Below are 27733 nucleotides of genomic sequence, written 5' to 3'. Positions count from 1 at the left end.
AACCCGGAGTTTGGGGACCGGAACCCGGAGTTTGGGAACCGGAACGCGGAATTTTTGAAACCCTACCCGGAGTTTGGAACGCGGAGTTTTGGAATCCTGGCCGGAGTTTAGGACCCGGAACCCGGATTTTGAAAAACGGTTCCCGGAGTTAGGCGCCGGAACCCGGAGTTTTGGACCAAGTACCCGGAGCTTGGAACTTCGTAAACCCGGAGTTTTGGAACCCTTCCCGGAGTTTGGGAACCGGAACCCGGAGTTTGCAACGCTACCAGGAACCCGGAGTTTGGAAACAGGAACCCAGAGTTTGGTAACTGGAACCCGGAGTTTGGTATCCGGAACCCGGAGTTTGAGGACCGGAAGCCGGAGATTTGGGACACGGAACCCGGAATTTTGGAAGCACTACCCGGATTTTGGGAACGGGAACCCGGAGTTTGGGGCCCGTTTTTTGTGTCCGGAGTTTGGGACCCGGAACCCTAAGTTTTGGAACCCTGCCCGGAGTTTGGGACCCGGAACCCGGAGTTTGGGAACTGGAACCCGGAGTTTGGGGCCCGTTTTTTGTGTCCGGAGTTTGGGACCCGGAACCCTAAGTTTTGGAACCCTGCCCGGAGTTTGGGACCCGGAGCCCGGAGTTTGGGAACTGGAACTCGGAGTTTGGAATCCTGCCCGGAGTTTGGGAACCGGATCCCGGAGTTTGGGAACAGGATCCCGGAGTTTGGGAACCGGTTCCCGGAAATTTGGAGCCGGAACCCGGAGTTTGGAACCCTGCACAGAGTTTGGGAACGGGAACCCGGAGTTTGAATCGCTACCTGGAGTTTAGGATTATATACGTAATCCAAATGTGTGGATTACATATGATCCAATTAGGGATGGATTAGATATGTAATCCAATTATAGATGGATTACATATGTGATCCAATTATGGATGGATTACGTATGTAATCCAAGTCTGAGTGGAAAACATGTGTAATCCAATTATGGATGGATTACATATGTGATCCAATTATGGATGGATTACATGTGTAATCCAATTATGGATGGATTACGTATGTAATCCAAATCTGAGTGGACAACATGTGTAAACGAAATATGGATGGATTACATATGTGTTCCAATTCTGGATGGATTACATATGTGATCCAAATACGTGTGTTACATATGTGATCCAATTATGAATGGAATACATACGAGTTTGGAAACCGGAACCCGGTGTTTGGGAACCGGAAACAGGATACCTGGATAACTGGAACCGAAGTTTGGGTCCCGGAACTCGGAGCTTGGGACCCGGAGCCCGGAATTTTGGGGCCCGGATTTTGGAAACCGGAACCCGGAATTTGGGAACGGGAACCCGGAGTTCGGGACCATGAGTTTGGGACCCGAAACCTGGAGTTTGGGAATCGGAACCCGAAGTTTGGGAAGCGGAACCCGGAGTTTGGGAACCGGAACCCGGAATTTTGGAACCGGAAACCAGAGATTGGGAACCGTATTTTGGGACCCGGAACTCAGAGTTTGGAAGTGATTTGGGTTGCGACTAGGAGTGAATTGCGTACGACTAGGAGTGAATTGGGTGTGACTAGGTGTGAATTGGGTGCGACTAGGAGTGAATTGCGTGCGGCTAGGAGTGAATCTGGAGTGACAATAGTGAATTGAATGTGACTAGGAGTGATTCGGTTGTGTCTAGGAGTGAATTAGGTGCGACTATGGGTGACAAAGAGTGAATTATCTGTGACTATGAGTGAATTGTGTGTGACTAGGAGTGAATTGAGTGCGGCTAGGAGTGATTGACAATGAAATTAGCTTTTATGCAGTTTACAGTATATCTCTTATTGTTAAGAATTATTTCTCTTCTATTCCTTTATACATATTACACACACACACACATATTTATAGTGCAATTAAGGTGTTTAATACATTTCATGAAATAAGCTGGCATTATTTAACTAAACAACTCACTCTTTCAACCTTGCCTTCTCCTCACATTGCAACTCTTTACGTGTCCAGCTGTAGCATGTCACGAGGACAGTGCTGCAAATATGATCACACCAGTCTACGACATGAACGAAACATCACTGTCAGGTAATCCTGCGACATACTACCATCTACCCAAGGAATCAGCCTGTAAACATAAGCAAAAGCAATGTTACAGGTCTAATATCTCTATGTTTCAAATCAACAATGCAACAAAGATATCATGAAATACATAAACAAGACAAAGCAAATGAAGAATGCCAAAGGAAAAATATTCATAACTGAAAAATCAAACATTCAAAACATATCCCATATTACAATAATTATATCACTACAATCATGGAATTCAATAACTACATTCAATTTAAAATAATAGTTTCAGTTTGCAACATAGCCACAATTTTCAACTTGGGCTGCTACCTCAATGAAGTCTTTTGCCCAATTTTAAATCTACATTTTGTCCGTTGCAAGGATAATACATACTAGATTCAAAAAGTTCCCGGAATTTGCTAGTATCATAGAAACAACATACCTTAAACACTATTCTACAGCATTCCCTTCAAAATAGTTGCCTTCCGCAACAACACACTTTTTCCAACGCGTGTAGAGTTCCTGGAAGCAGGCCTGGAAGCCATTTTGTGAAACCCGTCTTAGTGCTCTCGTCGCGTTTGCGATAACCTCTTCATCATTGAATCTCCGTCCTTTCAGATGACTTTTCAGACGGGGAAACAGAAAGTAATCAGGGGGTGAGAGATCAGGAGCGTATGGTAGGTGATCCAAAGCAGTTATGTTGTGCCTGGCAAGAAAATTCTTTACAATAATTGCGCGATGAGCAGGTGCATTGTCATGCATAAGGAACCAGTTGTTTTCTACCCACGTTTCTGGACGTTTCCTTCTCACTGCGTCCCGGAGGCGACGGAGGATTTCTACGTACAATTATTTCGTTACAGTACGACCTTCTGGAATGAACTCATGGTGGATGAGACTCTGAGAGTCGAAGAAAACTTCCAACATAACTCTGCCTTTGGAAGTGTCCTTAGGAAATTGTTGCTTCCGAGGAGATGTTTTCGATTTCCACTGAGATGACTGTCGTTTAGGGACTGGGTCGTACAAGTAGCACCAAGTTTCATCACCAGCAATAATTTTGTTTAAGAAATCACCATCTTCATCAGCCATACTGATCATGTCCACAGCAAGAGTCATTCTTGTTTCTTTCTGTTCTGCCGACAACATTTTCGGAACCAAGTTGTGAGACACGTAATGCATGTTGAGATGCTTGTGAAGAACATTGTGTACACTTCCGACTGATATTCCGACCTCTGCTGCTATCTCTTTTATGGTTTTACGTCGGTCGTCCCTCACAACATTATGGACATGCTGAACGATTGCTTCATTTGTTGCAGTTGTTGGTCGGCCGCTGCGTACGTCATCTTTGATGCTATCGCGGCCACCAGAAAAGCGTTTATGCCAGCATACACTTGAGTTTTTTTCATTGCTGCTTCGCCATATGCTTCTTCCAACAATCTTAATGTCTCTGCAGGAGTTTTGTGTAACAAAACACAGAACTTGATGTTTGTACGTTGCTCTGTGGACATAATTACAAAATGCGACGAACAAACAAAACACTATGATAAACAATTGCCTAAAACTCAAAACCAACAATCGCCATTATAAACAAACTTTAAGGAAATGACATCATGAATGTTACCAACAAAACAAATGTATAATATCCCTTGTTATATATTAATACGAAAAATGGTAGTAAAATTCCGGGAACTTTTTGAACCCAGTAGTATATGTCAGGAGATATGAAATACGAGAAACAAACACTGCAGATAGTATAAGGTATCCAAAGTACAATAAGCTTATTACTAAAAAAATGTCCAAATATTTATGGAACTATTTAGATAATGAGTAAACATTATAAATTTTTTAAAAACTATAACAAAGGAGCTTCCAGATGAGACAAAAACCACTAATTGCCAAAATTTTGAAGAAATCTCACAAATCGAAAGTCGATGTAAACCTAATGGCAAACAACGATCAGTGTCAAGAGGAATTATGTCACTGCAAGGGATAAAAAAATGTACAGCTGAAGATCACGAGACTACGAAAAAGTGCAACGGATTTGCTCGATTTTATTCGTAAATATTAGTAACATGTGGGGCTGCTACAATGAAAAGGGCGGGTCTCTGAGCCCCTTCGTTCTACTTCTGTAGAGAAAAACATGTTTTGGAACGCCGAAATGATCATCTTTTTCAAATATCACGGCCCGTACCGTCCATATGCCTGGGCACAGAGAGTTGCCTCTTAAAATACAGATAGAGTTCGTGAAGATCTATTCGACGCATTTATCAGCTTTGTTCTCACTACTCATAAGGCAGATATATTGCGGCGAGAATATACGCGCAATAGAAGTTTAAAAGCCTTGGTATTTTTTTTCCACAATCTGTTTGTGTTCGAGATTACCATTTTCATGGTATCGTGTCCGAAGTAAGTCAAGGGGGAATAGAAGAATACATCCCGATCCTCGATATGGCCTTTATTTCCGGAAATAATGGCCATACCGAGGAACGGGATGCGGCCCTGTATTCCCCCTTGACTTGCTTCTTACACGATAGCATCAAAATGGCAATCGCGAACACTTTCTGATTTTCGAGAAAAAAAGGGGAAGGGTTTAGACCACCCTTCCGCCGACCTTCTTGCCGCCATAACTCCGCACTACGTGTAGTGACAACAAAGCCGATGAGTGCGTTGAATACAGCTCGTCGAACTCTATCTCCAGTATAAAGGACAACTCTCTATCCTCCTGCGTTTGGACGGGAGAGGCCGGCAAAATTTCAAAAAATGGTCATTTTGCCCTTCCAAAACAGACTTTTTTCTACACAAGGAGAACGAAGCGACTCAGAGGCCCGCCCTTTTAACTGTAGCATCCTCGCACCTTATCTAGTAATCACCGCTAATATCCGGCAAATCCGCCGCACTTTTTTCTAGCCTTAATTTTTGGGTACCTGAAATATTTGAGTCTCTAATTCCTGAAATAATGGCCATACCGAGGAACGGGATGCGGCCCTGTATTCCCCCTTGACTCGCTTCTTACACGATAGCATCAAAATGGCAATCGCGGACACTTTCTGATTTTCGAGAAAAAAAGGGGAAGGGTTTAGACCACCCTTCCGTCGACATTCTTGCCGCCATAACTCCGCACTACGTGTAGTGACAACAAAGCCGATGAGTGCGTTGAATACAGCTCGTCGAACTCTATCTCCAGTATAAAGGACAACTCTCTATCCTGCTGCGTTTGGACGGGAGAGGCCGGCAAAATTTAAAAAAATGGTCATTTTGCCCTTCCAAAACAGACTTTTTTCTACACAAGGAGAACGAAGCGACTCAGAGGCCCGCCCTTTTAACTGTAGCATCCTCGCACCTTATCTAGTAATCACCGCTAATATCCGGCAAATCCGCCGCACTTTTTTCTAGCCTTAATTTGTGGGTACCTGAAATATTTGAGTCTCTAATTCCTGAAATAATGGCCATACCGAGGAACGGGATGCGGCCCTGTATTCCCCCTTGACTTGCTTCTTACACGATAGCATCAAAATGGCAATCGCGGACACTTTCTGATTTTCGAGAAAAAAAGGGGAAGGGTTTAGACCACCCTTCCGCCGACCTTCTTGCCGCCATAACTCCGCACTACGTGTAGTGACAACAAAGCCGATGAGTGCGTTGAATACAGCTCGTCGAACTCTATCTCCAGTATAAAGGACAACTCTCTATCCTCCTGCGTTTGGACGGGAGAGGCCGGCAAAATTTCAAAAAATGGTCATTTTGCCCTTCCAAAACAGACTTTTTTCTACACAAGGAGAACGAAGCGACTCAGAGGCCCGCCCTTTTAACTGTAGCATCCTCGCAACTTACTTACTAATCACCGCTAATATCCGGCAAATCCGCCGCACTTTTTTCTAGCCTTAATTTTTGGGTACCTGAAATATTTGAGTCTCTAATTCCTGAAATAATGGCCATACCGAGGAACGGGATGCGGCCCTGTATTCCCCCTTGACTTGCTTCTTACAAGATAGCATCAAAATGGCAATCGCGAACACTTTCTGATTTTCGAGAAAAAAAGGGGAAGGGTTTAGACCACCCTTCCGCCGACCTTCTTGCCGCCATAACTCCGCACTACGTGTAGTGACAACAAAGCCGATGAGTGCGTTGAATACAGCTCGTCGAACTCTATCTCCAGTATAAAGGACAACTCTCTATCCTCCTGCGTTTGGACGGGAGAGGCCGGCAAAATTTCAAAAAATGGTCATTTTGCCCTTCCAAAACAGACTTTTTTCTACACAAGGAGAACGAAGCGACTCAGAGGCCCGCCCTTTTAACTGTAGCATCCTCGCACCTTATCTAGTAATCACCGCTAATATCCGGCAAATTCGCCGCACTTTTTTCTAGCCTTAATTTTTGGGTACCTGAAATATTTGAGTCTCTAATTCCTGAAATAATGGCCATACCGAGGAACGGGATGCGGCCCTGTATTCCCCCTTGACTTGCTTCTTACAAGATAGCATCAAAATGGCAATCGCGGACACTTTCTGATTTTCGAGAAAAAAAGGGGAAGGGTTTAGACCACCCTTCCGCCGACATTCTTGCCGCCATAACTCCGCACTACGTGTAGTGACAACAAAGCCGATGAGTGCGTTGAATACAGCTCGTCGAACTCTATCTCCAGTATAAAGGACAACTCTCTATCCTCCTGCGTTTGGACGGGAGAGGCCGGCAAAATTTCAAAAAATGGTCATTTTGCCCTTCCAAAACAGACTTTTTTCTACACAAGGAGAACGAAGCGACTCAGAGGCCCGCCCTTTTAACTGTAGCATCCTCGCACCTTATCTAGTAATCACCGCTAATATCCGGCAAATCCGCCGCACTTTTTTCTAGCCTTAATTTTTGGGTACCTGAAATATTTGAGTCTCTAATTCCTGAAATAATGGCCATACCGAGGAACGGGATGCGGCCCTGTATTCCCCCTTGACTTGCTTCTTACAAGATAGCATCAAAATGGCAATCGCGAACACTTTCTGATTTTCGAGAAAAAAAGGGGAAGGGTTTAGACCACCCTTCCGCCGACCTTCTTGCCGCCATAACTCCGCACTACGTGTAGTGACAACAAAGCCGATGAGTGCGTTGAATACAGCTCGTCGAACTCTATCTCCAGTATAAAGGACAACTCTCTATCCTCCTGCGTTTGGACGGGAGAGGCCGGCAAAATTTCAAAAAATGGTCATTTTGCCCTTCCAAAACAGACTTTTTTCTACACAAGGAGAACGAAGCGACTCAGAGGCCCGCCCTTTTAACTGTAGCATCCTCGCACCTTATCTAGTAATCACCGCTAATATCCGGCAAATCCGCCGCACTTTTTTCTAGCCTTAATTTTTGGGTACCTGAAATATTTGAGTCTCTAATTCCTGAAATAATGGCCATACCGAGGAACGGGATGCGGCCCTGTATTCCCCCTTGACTTGCTTCTTACAAGATAGCATCAAAATGGCAATCGCGAACACTTTCTGATTTTCGAGAAAAAAAGGGGAAGGGTTTAGACCACCCTTCCGCCGACCTTCTTGCCGCCATAACTCCGCACTACGTGTAGTGACAACAAAGCCGATGAGTGCGTTGAATACAGCTCGTCGAACTCTATCTCCAGTATAAAGGACAACTCTCTATCCTCCTGCGTTTGGACGGGAGAGGCCGGCAAAATTTCAAAAAATGGTCATTTTGCCCTTCCAAAACAGACTTTTTTCTACACAAGGAGAACGAAGCGACTCAGAGGCCCGCCCTTTTAACTGTAGCATCCTCGCAACTTACTTACTAATCACCGCTAATATCCGGCAAATCCGCCGCACTTTTTTCTAGCCTTAATTTTTGGGTACCTGAAATATTTGAGTCTCTAATTCCTGAAATAATGGCCATACCGAGGAACGGGATGCGGCCCTGTATTCCCCCTTGACTTGCTTCTTACAAGATAGCATCAAAATGGCAATCGCGAACACTTTCTGATTTTCGAGAAAAAAAGGGGAAGGGTTTAGACCACCCTTCCGCCGACCTTCTTGCCGCCATAACTCCGCACTACGTGTAGTGACAACAAAGCCGATGAGTGCGTTGAATACAGCTCGTCGAACTCTATCTCCAGTATAAAGGACAACTCTCTATCCTCCTGCGTTTGGACGGGAGAGGCCGGCAAAATTTCAAAAAATGGTCATTTTGCCCTTCCAAAACAGACTTTTTTCTACACAAGGAGAACGAAGCGACTCAGAGGCCCGCCCTTTTAACTGTAGCATCCTCGCACCTTATCTAGTAATCACCGCTAATATCCGGCAAATTCGCCGCACTTTTTTCTAGCCTTAATTTTTGGGTACCTGAAATATTTGAGTCTCTAATTCCTGAAATAATGGCCATACCGAGGAACGGGATGCGGCCCTGTATTCCCCCTTGACTTGCTTCTTACAAGATAGCATCAAAATGGCAATCGCGGACACTTTCTGATTTTCGAGAAAAAAAGGGGAAGGGTTTAGACCACCCTTCCGCCGACCTTCTTGCCGCCATAACTCCGCACTACGTGTAGTGACAACAAAGCCGATGAGTGCGTTGAATACAGCTCGTCGAACTCTATCTCCAGTATAAAGGACAACTCTCTATCCTCCTGCGTTTGGACGGGAGAGGCCGGCAAAATTTCAAAAAATGGTCATTTTGCCCTTCCAAAACAGACTTTTTTCTACACAAGGAGAACGAAGCGACTCAGAGGCCCGCCCTTTTAACTGTAGCATCCTCGCACCTTATCTAGTAATCACCGCTAATATCCGGCAAATTCGCCGCACTTTTTTCTAGCCTTAATTTTTGGGTACCTGAAATATTTGAGTCTCTAATTCCTGAAATAATGGCCATACCGAGGAACGGGATGCGGCCCTGTATTCCCCCTTGACTTGCTTCTTACAAGATAGCATCAAAATGGCAATCGCGGACACTTTCTGATTTTCGAGAAAAAAAGGGGAAGGGTTTAGACCACCCTTCCGCCGACCTTCTTGCCGCCATAACTCCGCACTACGTGTAGTGACAACAAAGCCGATGAGTGCGTTGAATACAGCTCGTCGAACTCTATCTCCAGTATAAAGGACAACTCTCTATCCTCCTGCGTTTGGACGGGAGAGGCCGGCAAAATTTCAAAAAATGGTCATTTTGCCCTTCCAAAACAGACTTTTTTCTACACAAGGAGAACGAAGCAACTCAGAGGCCCGCCCTTTTAACTGTAGCATCCTCGCAACTTACTTACTAATCACCGCTAATATCCGGCAAATCCGCCGCACTTTTTTCTAGCCTTAATTTTTGGGTACCTGAAATATTTGAGTCTCTAATTCCTGAAATAATGGCCATACCGAGGAACGGGATGCGGCCCTGTATTCCCCCTTGACTTGCTTCTTACAAGATAGCATCAAAATGGCAATCGCGAACACTTTCTGATTTTCGAGAAAAAAAGGGGAAGGGTTTAGACCACCCTTCCGCCGACCTTCTTGCCGCCATAACTCCGCACTACGTGTAGTGACAACAAAGCCGATGAGTGCGTTGAATACAGCTCGTCGAACTCTATCTCCAGTATAAAGGACAACTCTCTATCCTCCTGCGTTTGGACGGGAGAGGCCGGCAAAATTTAAAAAAATGGTCATTTTGCCCTTCCAAAACAGACTTTTTTCTACACAAGGAGAACGAAGCGACTCAGAGGCCCGCCCTTTTAACTGTAGCATCCTCGCACCTTATCTAGTAATCACCGCTAATATCCGGCAAATCCGCCGCACTTTTTTCTAGCCTTAATTTGTGGGTACCTGAAATATTTGAGTCTCTAATTCCTGAAATAATGGCCATACCGAGGAACGGGATGCGGCCCTGTATTCCCCCTTGACTTGCTTCTTACAAGATAGCATCAAAATGGCAATCGCGAACACTTTCTGATTTTCGAGAAAAAAAGGGGAAGGGTTTAGACCACCCTTCCGCCGACCTTCTTGCCGCCATAACTCCGCACTACGTGTAGTGACAACAAAGCCGATGAGTGCGTTGAATACAGCTCGTCGAACTCTATCTCCAGTATAAAGGACAACTCTCTATCCTCCTGCGTTTGGACGGGAGAGGCCGGCAAAATTTCAAAAAATGGTCATTTTGCCCTTCCAAAACAGACTTTTTTCTACACAAGGAGAACGAAGCGACTCAGAGGCCCGCCCTTTTAACTGTAGCATCCTCGCACCTTATCTAGTAATCACCGCTAATATCCGGCAAATTCGCCGCACTTTTTTCTAGCCTTAATTTTTGGGTACCTGAAATATTTGAATCTCTAATTCCTGAAATAATGGCCATACCGAGGAACGGGATGCGGCCCTGTATTCCCCCTTGACTTGCTTCTTACAAGATAGCATCAAAATGGCAATCGCGAACACTTTCTGATTTTCGAGAAAAAAAGGGGAAGGGTTTAGACCACCCTTCCGCCGACCTTCTTGCCGCCATAACTCCGCACTACGTGTAGTGACAACAAAGCCGATGAGTGCGTTGAATACAGCTCGTCGAACTCTATCTCCAGTATAAAGGACAACTCTCTATCCTCCTGCGTTTGGACGGGAGAGGCCGGCAAAATTTAAAAAAATGGTCATTTTGCCCTTCCAAAACAGACTTTTTTCTACACAAGGAGAACGAAGCGACTCAGAGGCCCGCCCTTTTAACTGTAGCATCCTCGCACCTTATCTAGTAATCACCGCTAATATCCGGCAAATTCGCCGCACTTTTTTCTAGCCTTAATTTTTGGGTACCTGAAATATTTGAGTCTCTAATTCCTGAAATAATGGCCATACCGAGGAACGGGATGCGGCCCTGTATTCCCCCTTGACTTGCTTCTTACAAGATAGCATCAAAATGGCAATCGCGAACACTTTCTGATTTTCGAGAAAAAAAGGGGAAGGGTTTAGACCACCCTTCCGCCGACCTTCTTGCCGCCATAACTCCGCACTACGTGTAGTGACAACAAAGCCGATGAGTGCGTTGAATACAGCTCGTCGAACTCTATCTCCAGTATAAAGGACAACTCTCTATCCTCCTGCGTTTGGACGGGAGAGGCCGGCAAAATTTCAAAAAATGGTCATTTTGCCCTTCCAAAACAGACTTTTTTCTACACAAGGAGAACGAAGCGACTCAGAGGCCCGCCCTTTTAACTGTAGCATCCTCGCAACTTACTTACTAATCACCGCTAATATCCGGCAAATCCGCCGCACTTTTTTCTAGCCTTAATTTTTGGGTACCTGAAATATTTGAGTCTCTAATTCCTGAAATAATGGCCATACCGAGGAACGGGATGCGGCCCTGTATTCCCCCTTGACTTGCTTCTTACACGATAGCATCAAAATGGCAATCGCGGACACTTTCTGATTTTCGAGAAAAAAAGGGGAAGGGTTTAGACCACCCTTCCGCCGACATTCTTGCCGCCATAACTCCGCACTACGTGTAGTGACAACAAAGCCGATGAGTGCGTTGAATACAGCTCGTCGAACTCTATCTCCAGTATAAAGGACAACTCTCTATCCTGCTGCGTTTGGACGGGAGAGGCCGGCAAAATTTCAAAAAATGGTCATTTTGCCCTTCCAAAACAGACTTTTTTCTACACAAGGAGAACGAAGCGACTCAGAGGCCCGCCCTTTTAACTGTAGCATCCTCGCACCTTATCTAGTAATCACCGCTAATATCCGGCAAATCCGCCGCACTTTTTTCTAGCCTTAATTTTTGGGTACCTGAAATATTTGAGTCTCTAATTCCTGAAATAATGGCCATACCGAGGAACGGGATGCGGCCCTGTATTCCCCCTTGACTTGCTTCTTACAAGATAGCATCAAAATGGCAATCGCGAACACTTTCTGATTTTCGAGAAAAAAAGGGGAAGGGTTTAGACCACCCTTCCGCCGACCTTCTTGCCGCCATAACTCCGCACTACGTGTAGTGACAACAAAGCCGATGAGTGCGTTGAATACAGCTCGTCGAACTCTATCTCCAGTATAAAGGACAACTCTCTATCCTCCTGCGTTTGGACGGGAGAGGCCGGCAAAATTAAAAAAAATGGTCATTTTGCCCTTCCAAAACAGACTTTTTTCTACACAAGGAGAACGAAGCGACTCAGAGGCCCGCCCTTTTAACTGTAGCATCCTCGCACCTTATCTAGTAAACACCGCTAATATCCGGCAAATCCGCCGCACTTTTTTCTAGCCTTAATTTTTGGGTACCTGAAATATTTGAGTCTCTAATTCCTGAAATAATGGCCATACCGAGGAACGGGATGCGGCCCTGTATTCCCCCTTGACTTGCTTCTTACAAGATAGCATCAAAATGGCAATCGCGGACACTTTCTGATTTTCGAGAAAAAAAGGGGAAGGGAAGACCACCCTTCCGCCGACATTCTTGCCGCCATAACTCCGCACTACGTGTAGTGACAACAAAGCCGATGAGTGCGTTGAATACAGCTCGTCGAACTCTATCTCCAGTATAAAGGACAACTCTCTATCCTGCTGCGTTTGGACGGGAGAGGCCGGCAAAATTTCAAAAAATGGTCATTTTGCCCTTCCAAAACAGACTTTTTTCTACACAAGGAGAACGAAGCGACTCAGAGGCCCGCCCTTTTAACTGTAGCATCCTCGCACCTTATCTAGTAATCACCGCTAATATCCGGCAAATCCGCCGCACTTTTTTCTAGCCTTAATTTTTTGGGTACCTGAAATATTTGAGTCTCTAATTCCTGAAATAATGGCCATACCGAGGAACGGGATGCGGCCCTGTATTCCCCCTTGACTTGCTTCTTACAAGATAGCATCAAAATGGCAATCGCGAACACTTTCTGATTTTCGAGAAAAAAAGGGGAAGGGTTTAGACCACCCTTCCGCCGACCTTCTTGCCGCCATAACTCCGCACTACGTGTAGTGACAACAAAGCCGATGAGTGCGTTGAATACAGCTCGTCGAACTCTATCTCCAGTATAAAGGACAACTCTCTATCCTCCTGCGTTTGGACGGGAGAGGCCGGCAAAATTTCAAAAAATGGTCATTTTGCCCTTCCAAAACAGACTTTTTTCTACACAAGGAGAACGAAGCGACTCAGAGGCCCGCCCTTTTAACTGTAGCATCCTCGCACCTTATCTAGTAATCACCGCTAATATCCGGCAAATTCGCCGCACTTTTTTCTAGCCTTAATTTTTGGGTACCTGAAATATTTGAATCTCTAATTCCTGAAATAATGGCCATACCGAGGAACGGGATGCGGCCCTGTATTCCCCCTTGACTTGCTTCTTACAAGATAGCATCAAAATGGCAATCGCGAACACTTTCTGATTTTCGAGAAAAAAAGGGGAAGGGTTTAGACCACCCTTCCGCCGACCTTCTTGCCGCCATAACTCCGCACTACGTGTAGTGACAACAAAGCCGATGAGTGCGTTGAATACAGCTCGTCGAACTCTATCTCCAGTATAAAGGACAACTCTCTATCCTCCTGCGTTTGGACGGGAGAGGCCGGCAAAATTTAAAAAAATGGTCATTTTGCCCTTCCAAAACAGACTTTTTTCTACACAAGGAGAACGAAGCGACTCAGAGGCCCGCCCTTTTAACTGTAGCATCCTCGCACCTTATCTAGTAATCACCGCTAATATCCGGCAAATCCGCCGCACTTTTTTCTAGCCTTAATTTGTGGGTACCTGAAATATTTGAGTCTCTAATTCCTGAAATAATGGCCATACCGAGGAACGGGATGCGGCCCTGTATTCCCCCTTGACTTGCTTCTTACAAGATAGCATCAAAATGGCAATCGCGAACACTTTCTGATTTTCGAGAAAAAAAGGGGAAGGGTTTAGACCACCCTTCCGCCGACCTTCTTGCCGCCATAACTCCGCACTACGTGTAGTGACAACAAAGCCGATGAGTGCGTTGAATACAGCTCGTCGAACTCTATCTCCAGTATAAAGGACAACTCTCTATCCTCCTGCGTTTGGACGGGAGAGGCCGGCAAAATTTCAAAAAATGGTCATTTTGCCCTTCCAAAACAGACTTTTTTCTACACAAGGAGAACGAAGCGACTCAGAGGCCCGCCCTTTTAACTGTAGCATCCTCGCAACTTACTTACTAATCACCGCTAATATCCGGCAAATCCGCCGCACTTTTTTCTAGCCTTAATTTTTGGGTACCTGAAATATTTGAGTCTCTAATTCCTGAAATAATGGCCATACCGAGGAACGGGATGCGGCCCTGTATTCCCCCTTGACTTGCTTCTTACACGATAGCATCAAAATGGCAATCGCGGACACTTTCTGATTTTCGAGAAAAAAAGGGGAAGGGTTTAGACCACCCTTCCGCCGACCTTCTTGCCGCCATAACTCCGCACTACGTGTAGTGACAACAAAGCCGATGAGTGCGTTGAATACAGCTCGTCGAACTCTATCTCCAGTATAAAGGACAACTCTCTATCCTCCTGCGTTTGGACGGGAGAGGCCGGCAAAATTTAAAAAAATGGTCATTTTGCCCTTCCAAAACAGACTTTTTTCTACACAAGGAGAACGAAGCGACTCAGAGGCCCGCCCTTTTAACTGTAGCATCCTCGCACCTTATCTAGTAATCACCGCTAATATCCGGCAAATTCGCCGCACTTTTTTCTAGCCTTAATTTTTGGGTACCTGAAATATTTGAGTCTCTAATTCCTGAAATAATGGCCATACCGAGGAACGGGATGCGGCCCTGTATTCCCCCTTGACTTGCTTCTTACAAGATAGCATCAAAATGGCAATCGCGGACACTTTCTGATTTTCGAGAAAAAAAGGGGAAGGGAAGACCACCCTTCCGCCGACATTCTTGCCGCCATAACTCCGCACTACGTGTAGTGACAACAAAGCCGATGAGTGCGTTGAATACAGCTCGTCGAACTCTATCTCCAGTATAAAGGACAACTCTCTATCCTGCTGCGTTTGGACGGGAGAGGCCGGCAAAATTTCAAAAAATGGTCATTTTGCCCTTCCAAAACAGACTTTTTTCTACACAAGGAGAACGAAGCGACTCAGAGGCCCGCCCTTTTAACTGTAGCATCCTCGCACCTTATCTAGTAATCACCGCTAATATCCGGCAAATCCGCCGCACTTTTTTCTAGCCTTAATTTTTTGGGTACCTGAAATATTTGAGTCTCTAATTCCTGAAATAATGGCCATACCGAGGAACGGGATGCGGCCCTGTATTCCCCCTTGACTTGCTTCTTACAAGATAGCATCAAAATGGCAATCGCGAACACTTTCTGATTTTCGAGAAAAAAAGGGGAAGGGTTTAGACCACCCTTCCGCCGACCTTCTTGCCGCCATAACTCCGCACTACGTGTAGTGACAACAAAGCCGATGAGTGCGTTGAATACAGCTCGTCGAACTCTATCTCCAGTATAAAGGACAACTCTCTATCCTCCTGCGTTTGGACGGGAGAGGCCGGCAAAATTTCAAAAAATGGTCATTTTGCCCTTCCAAAACAGACTTTTTTCTACACAAGGAGAACGAAGCGACTCAGAGGCCCGCCCTTTTAACTGTAGCATCCTCGCAACTTACTTACTAATCACCGCTAATATCCGGCAAATCCGCCGCACTTTTTTCTAGCCTTAATTTTTGGGTACCTGAAATATTTGAGTCTCTAATTCCTGAAATAATGGCCATACCGAGGAACGGGATGCGGCCCTGTATTCCCCCTTGACTTGCTTCTTACAAGATAGCATCAAAATGGCAATCGCGAACACTTTCTGATTTTCGAGAAAAAAAGGGGAAGGGTTTAGACCACCCTTCCGCCGACCTTCTTGCCGCCATAACTCCGCACTACGTGTAGTGACAACAAAGCCGATGAGTGCGTTGAATACAGCTCGTCGAACTCTATCTCCAGTATAAAGGACAACTCTCTATCCTCCTGCGTTTGGACGGGAGAGGCCGGCAAAATTAAAAAAAATGGTCATTTTGCCCTTCCAAAACAGACTTTTTTCTACACAAGGAGAACGAAGCGACTCAGAGGCCCGCCCTTTTAACTGTAGCATCCTCGCACCTTATCTAGTAATCACCGCTAATATCCGGCAAATTCGCCGCACTTTTTTCTAGCCTTAATTTTTGGGTACCTGAAATATTTGAGTCTCTAATTCCTGAAATAATGGCCATACCGAGGAACGGGATGCGGCCCTGTATTCCCCCTTGACTTGCTTCTTACAAGATAGCATCAAAATGGCAATCGCGAACACTTTCTGATTTTCGAGAAAAAAAGGGGAAGGGTTTAGACCACCCTTCCGCCGACCTTCTTGCCGCCATAACTCCGCACTACGTGTAGTGACAACAAAGCCGATGAGTGCGTTGAATACAGCTCGTCGAACTCTATCTCCAGTATAAAGGACAACTCTCTATCCTCCTGCGTTTGGACGGGAGAGGCCGGCAAAATTTCAAAAAATGGTCATTTTGCCCTTCCAAACAGACTTTTTTCTACACAAGGAGAACGAAGCGACTCAGAGGCCCGCCCTTTTAACTGTAGCATCCTCGCAACTTACTTACTAATCACCGCTAATATCCGGCAAATCCGCCGCACTTTTTTCTAGCCTTAATTTTTGGGTACCTGAAATATTTGAGTCTCTAATTCCTGAAATAATGGCCATACCGAGGAACGGGATGCGGCCCTGTATTCCCCCTTGACTTGCTTCTTACAAGATAGCATCAAAATGGCAATCGCGAACACTTTCTGATTTTCGAGAAAAAAAGGGGAAGGGTTTAGACCACCCTTCCGCCGACCTTCTTGCCGCCATAACTCCGCACTACGTGTAGTGACAACAAAGCCGATGAGTGCGTTGAATACAGCTCGTCGAACTCTATCTCCAGTATAAAGGACAACTCTCTATCCTCCTGCGTTTGGACGGGAGAGGCCGGCAAAATTAAAAAAAATGGTCATTTTGCCCTTCCAAAACAGACTTTTTTCTACACAAGGAGAACGAAGCGACTCAGAGGCCCGCCCTTTTAACTGTAGCATCCTCGCACCTTATCTAGTAATCACCGCTAATATCCGGCAAATCCGCCGCACTTTTTTCTAGCCTTAATTTTTGGGTACCTGAAATATTTGAGTCTCTAATTCCTGAAATAATGGCCATACCGAGGAACGGGATGCGGCCCTGTATTCCCCCTTGACTTGCTTCTTACACGATAGCATCAAAATGGCAATCGCGAACACTTTCTGATTTTCGAGAAAAAAAGGGGAAGGGTTTAGACCACCCTTCCGCCGACCTTCTTGCCGCCATAACTCCGCACTACGTGTAGTGACAACAAAGCCGATGAGTGCGTTGAATACAGCTCGTCGAACTCTATCTCCAGTATAAAGGACAACTCTCTATCCTGCTGCGTTTGGACGGGAGAGGCCGGCAAAATTTCAAAAAATGGTCATTTTGCCCTTCCAAAACAGACTTTTTTCTACACAAGGAGAACGAAGCGACTCAGAGGCCCGCCCTTTTAACTGTAGCATCCTCGCACCTTATCTAGTAATCACCGCTAATATCCGGCAAATCCGCCGCACTTTTTTCTAGCCTTAATTTTTGGGTACCTGAAATATTTGAGTCTCTAATTCCTGAAATAATGGCCATACCGAGGAACGGGATGCGGCCCTGTATTCCCCCTTGACTTGCTTCTTACACGATAGCATCAAAATGGCAATCGCGAACACTTTCTGATTTTCGAGAAAAAAAGGGGAAGGGTTTAGACCACCCTTCCGCCGACCTTCTTGCCGCCATAACTCCGCACTACGTGTAGTGACAACAAAGCCGATGAGTGCGTTGAATACAGCTCGTCGAACTCTATCTCCAGTATAAAGGACAACTGTCTATCCTCCTGCGTTTAGACGGGAGAGGCCGGCAAAATTTCAAAAAATGGTCAATTTGCCCTTCCAAAACAGACTTTTTTCTACACAAGGAGAACGAAGCGACTCAGAGGCCCGCCCTTTTAACTGTAGCATCCTCGCAACTTACTTACTAATCACCGCTAATATCCGGCAAATCCGCCGCACTTTTTTCTAGCCTTAATTTTTGGGTACCTGAAATATTTGAGTCTCTAATTCCTGAAATAATGGCCATACCGAGGAACGGGATGCGGCCCTGTATTCCCCCTTGACTTGCTTCTTACACGATAGCATCAAAATGGCAATCGCGAACACTTTCTGATTTTCGAGAAAAAAAGGGGAAGGGTTTAGACCACCCTTCCGCCGACCTTCTTGCCGCCATAACTCCGCACTACGTGTAGTGACAACAAAGCCGATGAGTGCGTTGAATACAGCTCGTCGAACTCTATCTCCAGTATAAAGGACAACTCTCTATCCTCCTGCGTTTGGACGGGAGAGGCCGGCAAAATTTCAAAAAATGGTCATTTTGCCCTTCCAAAACAGACTTTTTTCTACACAAGGAGAACGAAGCGACTCAGAGGCCCGCCCTTTTAACTGTAGCATCCTCGCACCTTATCTAGTAATCACCGCTAATATCCGGCAAATCCGCCGCACTTTTTTCTAGCCTTAAATTTTGGGTACCTGAAATATTTGAGTCTCTAATTCCTGAAATAATGGCCATACCGAGGAACGGGATGCGGCCCTGTATTCCCCCTTGACTTGCTTCTTACACGATAGCATCAAAATGGCAATCGCGAACACTTTCTGGTTTTCGAGAAAAAAAGGGGAAGGGTTTAGACCACCCTTCCGCCGACCTTCTTGCCGCCATAACTCCGCACTACGTGTAGTGACAACAAAGCCGATGAGTGCGTTGAATACAGCTCGTCGAACTCTATCTCCAGTATAAAGGACAACTCTCTATCCTCCTGCGTTTGGACGGGAGAGGCCGGCAAAATTTAAAAAAATGGTCATTTTGCCCTTCCAAAACAGACTTTTTTCTACACAAGGAGAACGAAGCGACTCAGAGGCCCGCCCTTTTAACTGTAGCATCCTCGCACCTTATCTAGTAATCACCGCTAATATCCGGCAAATCCGCCGCACTTTTTTCTAGCCTTAATTTTTGGGTACCTGAAATATTTGAGTCTCTAATTCCTGAAATAATGGCCATACCGAGGAACGGGATGCGGCCCTGTATTCCCCCTTGACTTGCTTCTTACACGATAGCATCAAAATGGCAATCGCGAACACTTTCTGATTTTCGAGAAAAAAAGGGGAAGGGTTAGACCACCCTTCCGCCGACCTTCTTGCCGCCATAACTCCGCACTACGTGTAGTGACAACAAAGCCGATGAGTGCGTTGAATACAGCTCGTCGAACTCTATCTCCAGTATAAAGGACAACTCTCTATCCTCCTGCGTTTGGACGGGAGAGGCCGGCAAAATTTCAAAAAATGGTAATTTTGCCCTTCCAAAACAGACTTTTTTCTACACAAGGAGAACGAAGCGACTCAGAGGCCCGCCCTTTTAACTGTAGCATCCTCGCACCTTATCTAGTAATCACCGCTAATATCCGGCAAATCCGCCGCACTTTTTTCTAGCCTTAATTTTTGGGTACCTGAAATATTTGAGTCTCTAATTCCTGAAATAATGGCCATACCGAGGAACGGGATGCGGCCCTGTATTCCCCCTTGGCTTGCTTCTTACACGATAACATCAAAATGGCAATCGCGAACACTTTCTGATTTTCGAGAAAAAAAGGGGAAGGGTTTAGACCACCCTTCCGCCGCCCTTCTTGCCGCCATAACTCCGCACTACGTGTAGTGACAACAAAGCCGATGAGTGCGTTGAATACAGCTCGTCGAACTCTATCTCCAGTATAAAGGACAACTCTCTATCCTCCTGCGTTTGGACGGGAGAGGCCGGCAAAATTTCAAAAAATGGTCATTTCGCCCTTCCAAAACAGACTTTTTTCTACACAAGGAGAACGAAGCGACTCAGAGGCCCGCCCTTTTAACTGTAGCATCCTCGCACCTTATCTAGTAATCACCGCTAATATCCGGCAAATCCGCCGCACTTTTTTCTAGCCTTAATTTTTGGGTACCTGAGATATTTGAGTCTCTAATTCCTGAAATAATGGCCATACCGAGGAACGGGATGCGGCCCTGTATTCCCCCTTGACTTGCTTCTTACACGATAGCATCAAAATGGCAATCGCGAACACTTTCTGATTTTCGAGAAAAAAAGGGGAAGGGTTTAGACCAACCTTCCGCCGACCTTCTTGCCGCCATAACTCCGCACTACGTGTAGTGACAACAAAGCCGATGAGTGCGTTGAATACAGCTCGTCGAACTCTATCTCCAGTATAAAGGACAACTCTCTATCCTCCTGCGTTTGGACGGGAGAGGCCGGCAAAATTTCAAAAAATGGTCAATTTGCCCTTCCAAAACAGACTTTTTTCTACACAAGGAGAACGAAGCGACTCAGAGGCCCGCCCTTTTAACTGTAGCATCCTCGCAACTTACTTACTAATCACCGCTAATATCCGGCAAATCCGCCGCACTTTTTTCTAGCCTTAATTTTTGGGTACCTGAAATATTTGAGTCTCTAATTCCTGAAATAATGGCCATACCGAGGAACGGGATGCGGCCCTGTATTCCCCCTTGACTTGCTTCTTACAAGATAGCATCAAAATGGCAATCGCGAACACTTTCTGATTTTCGAGAAAAAAAGGGGAAGGGTTTAGACCACCCTTCCGCCGACCTTCTTGCCGCCATAACTCCGCACTACGTGTAGTGACAACAAAGCCGATGAGTGCGTTGAATACAGCTCGTCGAACTCTATCTCCAGTATAAAGGACAACTCTCTATCCTCCTGCGTTTGGACGGGAGAGGCCGGCAAAATTTCAAAAAATGGTCATTTTGCCCTTCCAAAACAGACTTTTTTCTACACAAGGAGAACGAAGCGACTCAGAGGCCCGCCCTTTTAACTGTAGCATCCTCGCAACTTACTTACTAATCACCGCTAATATCCGGCAAATCCGCCGCACTTTTTTCTAGCCTTAATTTTTGGGTACCTGAAATATTTGAGTCTCTAATTCCTGAAATAATGGCCATACCGAGGAACGGGATGCGGCCCTGTATTCCCCCTTGACTTGCTTCTTACAAGATAGCATCAAAATGGCAATCGCGAACACTTTCTGATTTTCGAGAAAAAAAGGGGAAGGGTTTAGACCACCCTTCCGCCGACCTTCTTGCCGCCATAACTCCGCACTACGTGTAGTGACAACAAAGCCGATGAGTGCGTTGAATACAGCTCGTCGAACTCTATCTCCAGTATAAAGGACAACTCTCTATCCTCCTGCGTTTGGACGGGAGAGGCCGGCAAAATTTCAAAAAATGGTCATTTTGCCCTTCCAAAACAGACTTTTTTCTACACAAGGAGAACGAAGCGACTCAGAGGCCCGCCCTTTTAACTGTAGCATCCTCGCACCTTATCTAGTAATCACCGCTAATATCCGGCAAATCCGCCGCACTTTTTTCTAGCCTTAATTTTTGGGTACCTGAAATATTTGAGTCTCTAATTCCTGAAATAATGGCCATACCGAGGAACGGGATGCGGCCCTGTATTCCCCCTTGACTTGCTTCTTACACGATAGCATCAAAATGGCAATCGCGAACACTTTCTGATTTTCGAGAAAAAAAGGGGACCGACCTTCTTGCCGCCATAACTCCGCACTACGTGTAGTGACAACAAAGCCGATGAGTGCGTTGAATACAGCTCGTCGAACTCTATCTCCAGTATAAAGGACAACTCTCTATCCTTAATTTTTGGGTACCTGAAATATTTGAGTCTCTAATTCCTGAAATAATGGCCATACCGAGGAACGGGATCCGGCCCTGTATTCCCCCTTGACTTGCTTCACGATAGCATCAAAATGGCAATCGCGAACACTTTCTGATTTTCGAGAAAAAAAAGGGGAAGGGTTAGACCACCCTTCCGCCGACCTTCTTGCCGCCATAACTCCGCATTACGTGTAGTGACAACAAAGCCGATGAGTGCGTTGAATACAGCTCGTCGAACTCTATCTCCAGTATAAAGGACAACTCTCTATCCTCCTGCGTTTGGACGGGAGAGGCCGGCAAAATTTCAAAAAATGGTCATTTTGCCCTTCCAAAACAGACTTTTTTCTACACAAGGAGAACGAAGCGACTCAGAGGCCCGCCCTTTTAACTGTAGCATCCTCGCAACTTACTTACTAATCACCGCTAATATCCGGCAAATCCGCCGCACTTTTTTCTAGCCTTAATTTTTGGGTACCTGAAATATTTGAGTCTCTAATTCCTGAAATAATGGCCATACCGAGGAACGGGATGCGGCCCTGTATTCCCCCTTGACTTGCTTCTTACACGATAACATCAAAATGGCAATCGCGAACACTTTCTGATTTTCGAGAAAAAAAGGGGAAGGGTTTAGACCACCCTTCCGCCGCCCTTCTTGCCGCCATAACTCCGCACTACGTGTAGTGACAACAAAGCCGATGAGTGCGTTGAATACAGCTCGTCGAACTCTATCTCCAGTATAAAGGACAACTCTCTATCCTCCTGCGTTTGGACGGGAGAGGCCGGCAAAATTTCAAAAAATGGTCATTTCGCCCTTCCAAAACAGACTTTTTTCTACACAAGGAGAACGAAGCGACTCAGAGGCCCGCCCTTTTAACTGTAGCATCCTCGCACCTTATCTAGTAATCACCGCTAATATCCGGCAAATCCGCCGCACTTTTTTCTAGCCTTAATTTTTGGGTACCTGAGATATTTGAGTCTCTAATTCCTGAAATAATGGCCATACCGAGGAACGGGATGCGGCCCTGTATTCCCCCTTGACTTGCTTCTTACACGATAGCATCAAAATGGCAATCGCGAACACTTTCTGATTTTCGAGAAAAAAAGGGGAAGGGTTTAGACCAACCTTCCGCCGACCTTCTTGCCGCCATAACTCCGCACTACGTGTAGTGACAACAAAGCCGATGAGTGCGTTGAATACAGCTCGTCGAACTCTATCTCCAGTATAAAGGACAACTCTCTATCCTCCTGCGTTTGGACGGGAGAGGCCGGCAAAATTTCAAAAAATGGTCATTTTGCCCTTCCAAAACAGACTTTTTTCTACACAAGGAGAACGAAGCGACTCAGAGGCCCGCCCTTTTAACTGTAGCATCCTCGCAACTTACTTACTAATCACCGCTAATATCCGGCAAATCCGCCGCACTTTTTTCTAGCCTTAATTTTTGGGTACCTGAAATATTTGAGTCTCTAATTCCTGAAATAATGGCCATACCGAGGAACGGGATGCGGCCCTGTATTCCCCCTTGACTTGCTTCTTACAAGATAGCATCAAAATGGCAATCGCGAACACTTTCTGATTTTCGAGAAAAAAAGGGGAAGGGTTTAGACCACCCTTCCGCCGACCTTCTTGCCGCCATAACTCCGCACTACGTGTAGTGACAACAAAGCCGATGAGTGCGTTGAATACAGCTCGTCGAACTCTATCTCCAGTATAAAGGACAACTCTCTATCCTCCTGCGTTTGGACGGGAGAGGCCGGCAAAATTTCAAAAAATGGTCATTTTGCCCTTCCAAAACAGACTTTTTTCTACACAAGGAGAACGAAGCGACTCAGAGGCCCGCCCTTTTAACTGTAGCATCCTCGCACCTTATCTAGTAATCACCGCTAATATCCGGCAAATCCGCCGCACTTTTTTCTAGCCTTAATTTTTGGGTACCTGAAATATTTGAGTCTCTAATTCCTGAAATAATGGCCATACCGAGGAACGGGATGCGGCCCTGTATTCCCCCTTGACTTGCTTCTTACACGATAGCATCAAAATGGCAATCGCGAACACTTTCTGATTTTCGAGACCTTCTTGCCGCCATAACTCCGCACTACGTGTAGTGACAACAAAGCCGATGAGTGCGTTGAATACAGCTCGTCGAACTCTATCTCCAGTATAAAGGACAACTCTCTATCCTCCTGCGTTTGGACGGGAGAGGCCGGCAAAATTTCAAAAAATGGTCATTTTGCCCTTCCAAAACAGACTTTTTTCTACACAAGGAGAACGAAGCGACTCAGAGGCCCGCCCTTTTAACTGTAGCATCCTCGCACCTTATCTAGTAATCACCGCTAATATCCGGCAAATCCGCCGCACTTTTTTCTAGCCTTAAATTTTGGGTACCTGAAATATTTGAGTCTCTAATTCCTGAAATAATGGCCATACCGAGGAACGGGATGCGGCCCTGTATTCCCCCTTGACTTGCTTCTTACACGATAGCATCAAAATGGCAATCGCGAACACTTTCTGATTTTCGAGAAAAAAAGGGGAAGGGTTTAGACCACCCTTCCGCCGACCTTCTTGCCGCCATAACTCCGCACTACGTGTAGTGACAACAAAGCCGATGAGTGCGTTGAATACAGCTCGTCGAACTCTATCTCCAGTATAAAGGACAACTCTCTATCCTCCTGCGTTTGGACGGGAGAGGCCGGCAAAATTTCAAAAAATGGTCATTTTGCCCTTCCAAAACAGACTTTTTTCTACACAAGGAGAACGAAGCGACTCAGAGGCCCGCCCTTTTAACTGTAGCATCCTCGCACCTTATCTAGTAATCACCGCTAATATCCGGCAAATCCGCCGCACTTTTTTCTAGCCTTAATTTTTGGGTACCTGAAATATTTGAGTCTCTAATTCCTGAAATAATGGCCATACCGAGGAACGGGATGCGGCCCTGTATTCCCCCTTGACTTGCTTCTTACACGATAGCATCAAAATGGCAATCGCGAACACTTTCTGATTTTCGAGAAAAAAAGGGGAAGGGTTTAGACCACCCTTCCGCCGACCTTCTTGCCGCCATAACTCCGCACTACGTGTAGTGACAACAAAGCCGATGAGTGCGTTGAATACAGCTCGTCGAACTCTATCTCCAGTATAAAGGACAACTCTCTATCCTCCTGCGTTTGGACGGGAGAGGCCGGCAAAATTTCAAAAAATGGTCATTTTGCCCTTCCAAAACAGACTTTTTTCTACACAAGGAGAACGAAGCGACTCAGAGGCCCGCCCTTTTAACTGTAGCATCCTCGCACCTTATCTAGTAATCACCGCTAATATCCGGCAAATCCGCCGCACTTTTTTCTAGCCTTAATTTTTGGGTACCTGAAATATTTGAGTCTCTAATTCCTGAAATAATGGCCATACCGAGGAACGGGATGCGGCCCTGTATTCCCCCTTGACTTGCTTCTTACACGATAGCATCAAAATGGCAATCGCGAACACTTTCTGATTTTCGAGAAAAAAAAGGGGAAGGGTTAGACCACCCTTCCGCCGACCTTCTTGCCGCCATAACTCCGCACTACGTGTAGTGACAACAAAGCCGATGAGTGCGTTGAATACAGCTCGTCGAACTCTATCTCCAGTATAAAGGACAACTCTCTATCCTCCTGCGTTTGGACGGGAGAGGCCGGCAAAATTTCAAAAAATGGTCATTTTGCCCTTCCAAAACAGACTTTTTTCTACACAAGGAGAACGAAGCGACTCAGAGGCCCGCCCTTTTAACTGTAGCATCCTCGCAACTTACTTACTAATCACCGCTAATATCCGGCAAATCCGCCGCACTTTTTTCTAGCCTTAATTTTTGGGTACCTGAAATATTTGAGTCTCTAATTCCTGAAATAATGGCCATACCGAGGAACGGGATGCGGCCCTGTATTCCCCCTTGACTTGCTTCTTACAAGATAGCATCAAAATGGCAATCGCGAACACTTTCTGATTTTCGAGAAAAAAAGGGGAAGGGTTTAGACCACCCTTCCGCCGACCTTCTTGCCGCCATAACTCCGCACTACGTGTAGTGACAACAAAGCCGATGAGTGCGTTGAATACAGCTCGTCGAACTCTATCTCCAGTATAAAGGACAACTCTCTATCCTGCTGCGTTTGGACGGGAGAGGCCTGCAAAATTTCAAAAAATGGTCATTTTGCCCTTCCAAAACAGACTTTTTTCTACACAAGGAGAACGAAGCGACTCAGAGGCCCGCCCTTTTAACTGTAGCATCCTCGCACCTTATCTAGTAATCACCGCTAATATCCGGCAAATCCGCCGCACTTTTTTCTAGCCTTAATTTTTGGGTACCTGAAATATTTGAGTCTCTAATTCCTGAAATAATGGCCATACCGAGGAACGGGATGCGGCCCTGTATTCCCCCTTGACTTGCTTCTTACACGATAGCATCAAAATGGCAATCGCGAACACTTTCTGATTTTCGAGAAAAAAAGGGGAAGCTTTTAGACCACCCTTCCGCCGACCTTCTTGCCGCCATAACTCCGCACTACGTGTAGTGACAACAAAGCCGATGAGTGCGTTGAATACAGCTCGTCGAACTCTATCTCCAGTATAAAGGACAACTGTCTATCCTCCTGCGTTTAGACGGGAGAGGCCGGCAAAATTTAAAAAAATGGTCAATTTGCCCTTCCAAAACAGACTTTTTTCTACACAAGGAGAACGAAGCGACTCAGAGGCCCGCCCTTTTAACTGTAGCATCCTCGCAACTTACTTACTAATCACCGCTAATATCCGGCAAATCCGCCGCACTTTTTTCTAGCCTTAATTTTTGGGTACCTGAAATATTTGAGTCTCTAATTCCTGAAATAATGGCCATACCGAGGAACGGGATGCGGCCCTGTATTCCCCCTTGACTTGCTTCTTACACGATAGCATCAAAATGGCAATCGCGAACACTTTCTGATTTTCGAGAAAAAAAGGGGAAGGGTTTAGACCACCCTTCCGCCGACCTTCTTGCCGCCATAACTCCGCACTACGTGTAGTGACAACAAAGCCGATGAGTGCGTTGAATACAGCTCGTCGAACTCTATCTCCAGTATAAAGGACAACTCTCTATCCTCCTGCGTTTGGACGGGAGAGGCCGGCAAAATTTCAAAAAATGGTCATTTTGCCCTTCCAAAACAGACTTTTTTCTACACAAGGAGAACGAAGCGACTCAGAGGCCCGCCCTTTTAACTGTAGCATCCTCGCACCTTATCTAGTAATCACCGCTAATATCCGGCAAATCCGCCGCACTTTTTTCTAGCCTTAATTTTTGGGTACCTGAAATATTTGAGTCTCTAATTCCTGAAATAATGGCCATACCGAGGAACGGGATGCGGCCCTGTATTCCCCCTTGACTTGCTTCTTACACGATAGCATCAAAATGGCAATCGCGAACACTTTCTGATTTTCGAGAAAAAAAGGGGAAGGGTTTAGACCACCCTTCCGCCGCCCTTCTTGCCGCCATAACTCCGCACTACGTGTAGTGACAACAAAGCCGATGAGTGCGTTGAATACAGCTCGTCGAACTCTATCTCCAGTATAAAGGACAACTCTCTATCCTCCTGCGTTTGGACGGGAGAGGCCGGCAAAATTTCAAAAAATGGTCATTTCGCCCTTCCAAAACAGACTTTTTTCTACACAAGGAGAACGAAGCGACTCAGAGGCCCGCCCTTTTAACTGTAGCATCCTCGCACCTTATCTAGTAATCACCGCTAATATCCGGCAAATCCGCCGCACTTTTTTCTAGCCTTAATTTTTGGGTACCTGAGATATTTGAGTCTCTAATTCCTGAAATAATGGCCATACCGAGGAACGGGATGCGGCCCTGTATTCCCCCTTGACTTGCTTCTTACACGATAGCATCAAAATGGCAATCGCGAACACTTTCTGATTTTCGAGAAAAAAAGGGGAAGGGTTTAGACCAACCTTCCGCCGA

General features: G+C 45.7%; 1 protein-coding gene across 2 annotated transcripts in view; it reads right to left on the bottom strand.

Moving 5' to 3' along the window:
* Positions 1 to 1840: 1840 nt before the first annotated feature.
* Positions 1841 to 27733, bottom strand: part of LOC138697644 (spondin-1-like) — a 741699-nt gene continuing 715806 nt past the window's right edge. Inside the window, exon 18 of one of the 2 annotated variants that reach the window (XR_011331591.1) lies at positions 1841 to 2110. The gene's annotated coding sequence lies outside the window, so the exon portion shown is untranslated. The remainder of the gene's footprint in view (positions 2111 to 27733) is intronic. The other variant, XR_011331590.1, reaches the window with a different exon arrangement.

Source organism: Periplaneta americana, chromosome 4 (genome assembly GCF_040183065.1).
Source record: "Periplaneta americana isolate PAMFEO1 chromosome 4, P.americana_PAMFEO1_priV1, whole genome shotgun sequence".
Classification (NCBI taxonomy): Eukaryota; Metazoa; Arthropoda; class Insecta; order Blattodea; family Blattidae; genus Periplaneta; species Periplaneta americana.
This window is presented reverse-complemented; position numbering and strand designations above follow the sequence as displayed.